Source organism: Solanum tuberosum, unplaced genomic scaffold, assembly GCF_000226075.1.
Source record: "Solanum tuberosum cultivar DM 1-3 516 R44 unplaced genomic scaffold, SolTub_3.0 scf00844, whole genome shotgun sequence".
Lineage (NCBI taxonomy): Eukaryota > Viridiplantae > Streptophyta > Magnoliopsida > Solanales > Solanaceae > Solanum > Solanum tuberosum.
In genome coordinates, this window is record NW_006239761.1 from 17,181 (window position 1) to 22,794 (window position 5,614).

Below are 5,614 nucleotides of genomic sequence, written 5' to 3' on the forward strand. Positions count from 1 at the left end.
CAGCCTTAAAGTTCTTCTAGGGTTCTTGAAGAAACCCTCATCTCTGCAAGACAAGGTAAGTGAAAACACTTATGGATTTAGTTTATTTCTCCCATGGATGATTAGGAAAACATGTTATTCATGCTCAAGTATAGGTATAAAGGCATAATATTTCCAAAAGCTATGGTTCACTTCCTTGGTTATTAAGATACTTTTCTCTTCTTCTTTGGTTAAATTGTGGAGGGAAGTTGAATTTCTAGAGCAATTCAAGTTATAAGGAGAAGTTACAGAAATTGAGGTAAGGTGACTGCTCCATTTTCTTCCTCCTTATGTAAGAGTTTGAGTGAGGAATTATGGGTGTGCTGTCATAAAGAACTCAAGAGGGTGGTGAGTTCAATAATTGGTTGTATGATAAAGAATACTTGAGGCTATTTTATGTGTATTGTTGTTGGTGCAGTTTGGGTAATCTTGGAAAAGGATATATAATGTATGTATTGGGTAGAGAAGGAGGGTGTGGTGATACACATTGTTTTAAGGATTGTATGGGCTCATTATCCGTCAAATTAACTATTGTTTTACGAGGCTCACGGTGTGATAGCTGCTAATTTAAATTTATCATGACGTATATTGTAGATTAAAACCTGAAAGGAGAAGCTGAATCGTGATAGTTGTATTGATCAGAAGATAAGGTATGTAAGGCAATTCGATTGAATAATCTTCGGCATGAAATCTGATACTTGAGATTAATATCAATAAGTGAATTTCCCAAGTTCTATTCCTAGTAAAGGAAACATAGTGGCAGCGTATGATCTCCAAATAGCTAACAATATTTTCCCCCTCTCCTTAGTGTATATAATTACTTTATTATATGTTTAGTACTCTATACTTGTGAAATTATCCTCTTATGTGCTGGTATAGAAATGGTATTTGCCAAAGCAAGTTTGGTGAATCCTCCTCTTAGTCAGTTGAAATCAATTGTGTCATTTAAGCTCACAAGTAATGCATTGATGTTACATAGCTCCTTATGTCATTGTTACTGCCTTGAAGTATTATTTTCATATCTTCTACTACTGGTCCGTAGTTCAAAATATTAAAAATGATTATGACCACCAAAACAACAATCTCAAAGATTAAAGAATCTAAGTAAAGAAATCTGTATAATTAAGGGTGGCAGCTCAGCGGCGAAAGCCTAGCATGGGCCGATCCCAGTTAGTATAGAAGGGTGGCAGCTCAGGGGCGTAAGCCTAGCATGGGCCGATCCCAATTTGTGTAATTATGAGGACTGCATCCCAGGGGTTAAAATGCCTAGCATGGGTCATCCTCTTCTACCACTGATCAGCTGGTCATTCGTATCACATGCCTTATAAAGATCATAACACACAGAAAGGTAAAGACAAGAATGTAAACATACATGATCCCACAAGAGTTAACTAAGGTGGTCTTCTGTTCTGATATATGCACACATATATTGATACTTGGTTTCATTCGAACTCTTATTTTATAAATGTTATTGCCTTTACATATTCAGTACATTTTCTTGTACTGACGTCTCTCGCATGGGACGCTGCATTTCATGCTGCAGGCACAGGTACTTCAGCTAGTATACCTCATCGGTAGGAGCACATGACACTTAGCTACTTTTGGTGAGCTCCAGATTGATTCAGAGCTTTAGTGAGTCTTTGGTAGATTCATTTTGAGTATTGTATCATAGTTAAGAGTAAGGCAGGGTCTGTCCCGAGCTACTCTAAGGGTTTCTATCTTTTAGAGTCTTTGTAGACTTATGTTTATGGTTCAGTTGCATCTTAACAAGTTGTGCCCTCAACGGCCAAGTCTTGTATATAAGTTTTGGGTCTGCTTATGATGGTTCATATCGCTGCATCCTATGTGAACTTGTCACAAGATTGTCATAGTTATATGCATAGTAAGCACAGGTTACATGTTGGTTCTCTCGGGCCTAGAGGGCATCAGGTGCCTGTCCATCTTAATGGGATTTGGGACATGACACAAAGCTTTATGGCTGACTTTTTCTGGGGATGAAGGAATAAGAAAAAAAATTACCATTGGGCTTCTTGGAAAAATTTAAGCTTTCCTTATGATGAGGGAGGTATTGGTATGACAAATCTTAAGGATGTATGTATAGCTTTCCATTACAAATAGTGGTAGTGCTTCAGATCCAAACAAACCCTTTGGGGAGATTTTTTGAAAGGCTAAGTATTGTCAAAGATCCAATCCTATTAGTAAGAAATGGGACACAAAAGAGTCCTTGACCTGGAAACATCTGATGCATAATAAACATACGGTCGAGGAACACATTCAATGGAAACTCAATTCAGGAAATTGCTCGTTCTGGTGGGACAATTGGCTTGGTATTGAACCTCTTGCATGTTTCTCCACTGACAGTAACATACTCAACAATACAACAGTAGCAGAGTTTTGGGTCGAGGGACAATGGAACGTGAACAAGCTCATTCAACAAGCTCCTAACAACTATCTCCCCAACATACTATCCACAGAACTCTATGTACAGCAGGACATCCCTGAGCAGGCCATCTGGAAGCTTAACCGTGATGGAAACTTTACTTGTTCATCTGCATGGAATGAGATAAGGGAGAAAAGGACCAAGACAATATTCAATACATTCATTTGCCACAAGAATATCCCTTTTAAAGCTTCTATTCTTTTGTGGAGAACCTGACGTGGTAAATTTCTTACTAACGAAAAACTAATCAGCTTTGGCAATGAGCCAGCAAATTGTTTTTGTTGTTGTAACAGGCCAGGTCTGGACACCATAGAACACACATTCAACAATGGACATTTTGCTACTTACGTGTGGAAAAGCTTTGCTACAGCTGCTGGAATCATAACAGATCACAGCTGTCTACCTCAGCTCAGCATGCAATTGTGGTCGACCAAACACAACAATGCAACATACAAGCTGTTATTACAAGCCACACCAATATTCATTTGTTGGAATCAATGGAAGAATAGATGTGCTAGCAAATATGGAGGAAAGCAATCCAATATTAGTAGAGTTAAATATGCCATCTACAAAGAAAACTACAAGATCATGACTACAACATTCCCTCAAATCAAATGGCTTTCAAATTGGACGGAGCTACTCCAACTGGGGGGAAGATGCATTCATGACACCAAAGTTACTATTAGGGGTGTTCACAGGTTGGTTTGGGTCGGTTATTGGTCAAAATCAAAACCAAACCAACTTAATCGGTTTTAAAATTATCAAAACCAAACCAAACCAAATATAATATACATTTATCGATTTGGTTGTTTTCGGTTTTGGTTTGGTTTGGTTTGGTTATTAACCATACATAAAAATAAAAGAAACAATTCATTCAAAACATGAAAAAGTGACAACAATCCATTCAAACGAAAAAATAGTTAGAATGACTGGCATTACAGAACTTTGGATCATTGAATTTACTGAATAAAACTTCAAAATTCCCTATTTTGTTCATACAAGGAAGAGACAATGACATTTTCAGTCCCATAATGAATTTCCATAGACACTCATATACATGAAACCAATAAGAAAAATAGCTCTCACCTTGAACTTTTTTTCTTTTCATAAGTAAATTATAAATAAATTTTGATGAAACATATATAAAATCCTTAAAATTGTTGATGAATACAATATATTATGTATGTATAATAATAAAATTTGTGTATATAACTTGTTGGTTCGGATCGGTTCAGTTATTTCTTCGATTTTTTTCGAACAAAATCATAACCAAACCAATGACTATCGGTTCTTAACAATCTAAAACCAAACCAAACCAAAAACCCAAATTAAAATCGGTTCATTTAATCGATTTGGATCGGTTTTTATCCAAACCATGAACACCCCTAGTTACTATGGTTATATGGATAAAGCCTCCAAATCAATGGGTCAAAATCAACACAGATGGCAGTGCATTGAGTAACCCAGGCAGAATTGGAGCGGGGGGCATCCTAAGGGATCAAGATGGAGAAATGCTACTAGCCTTTGCTACCCCTATGGGAGAAGGCACTAACAACCAAGCTGAAATAGGAGCAGCCATATTTGGCATGACCTGACTTCTTCAACTCGGCTACATGAATGTCATTTTGGAGGTGGACTCGCAGCTCCTCGTGGAATGGATCATGCTTAAAGCTAAACCCCTATGGAGTATTAACACACAACTACAACAAATTCAAGAGTTCATAAAACAGACATGCAATTTCAAATGCGAACATATCCTCAGAGAAGCCAATTTTGTGGCAGATTCACTATCAAAACACAATCACAAAATCACAAATCCTCAAATATATTGCAATACTCAACAGCTACCAAAGGAAACAAGAACATACTACCAATTAGACATGCTAGGGATGGCATGTTTCAGGAAAAGGAAAACTAAAAGGATGAAAGAACCCCCTTGATTTTGGGTACAACCTTTTCAACCTAGCTATGGCTAAAATTATAGCTCTTTTGAATAGGTCTAGTTTTTTATTTTTTGTTGTTGTAAAGGGAGAGTCTCCCCTATTTACGATTCCTAGATTCTTTGTATCGAGAAGAGTCCTCTCTTAGGTGCTTAGTTTCTTGGTTTATCTTTTTTGTAAGGTGATGAGTTGACTAACCCTTAGGTAAGTCCACTACTGAGCCACCGTAGGATCGGAGGTTAGGTTTATGTCCCCTTCATTGTACTTTTGCTTTATTTATGCTAACGCCTGGGGGTGTTGCTGAGCCCCTGACCCCTCCAAGGGTCGTTAAAATAATTAAATAAAAAAACCTAAACCCTAAACCCTATACCCTAAACCCTAAATCCTAAACTCTAAATGTTAAACACTAAATCCTAAATTGTAAGCCCTAAGCCCTAAAACCTAAACCTAAACATAAACCCTAAACCCTAAATCCTAAACCTTGAACCCTAAACTTTAAACCATAAGCCCTAAACCCTAAACCTAAGGCCTAAACCCTTAACCATAAAATCTAAACCCTAAACCATAAACCCTAAATCCTAATCACTAACCATAAAACCCTAAACCCGAATCGCTAACCATAAACCCTAAACGCTAAATCTTAAACACTACACCCTAAACGCTAAACCCTAAACCCTAACCCTATACCCTAAACCTATAACCCAAACCACTAAACCCTAAAACATAAACCCTATATCCCAAACCTTAAACCCTAAACCCTAAACCCTAAACACTAAACCCTAAACCCTAAACCCTTAACCCATAACCCTAAACCCTAAACCCTAAACCCAATACCCTAAACCCTTCACTCTTAACGATAAATCCTGAAGAGTAAACCCTAAACCCTTAACCTTAAAGCCTACACCTTAAACCCTAAACCCTAAACCCTAAACACTAAACCTTAAACCCTAAACCCTAAACCCTAAGCCCTAATCCACAAACCCTAAACCATAAACCATAAACCATAAATCCTAAACCCTATACCCAAAACCCTCAACCCCTAAAACTTATACCCAAAAACCTATTCCCGAATCAAACCTTAACTCCTAAACACTAAACCCTAAACTCTACACCTTAAACCCTAAACCCTTAACAATAAAACCTAAACTCTAAACCCTAAACCTTAAACACTAAACCCTAAACCTAAACACTAAACCATAAACCCTAAACCCTAAAC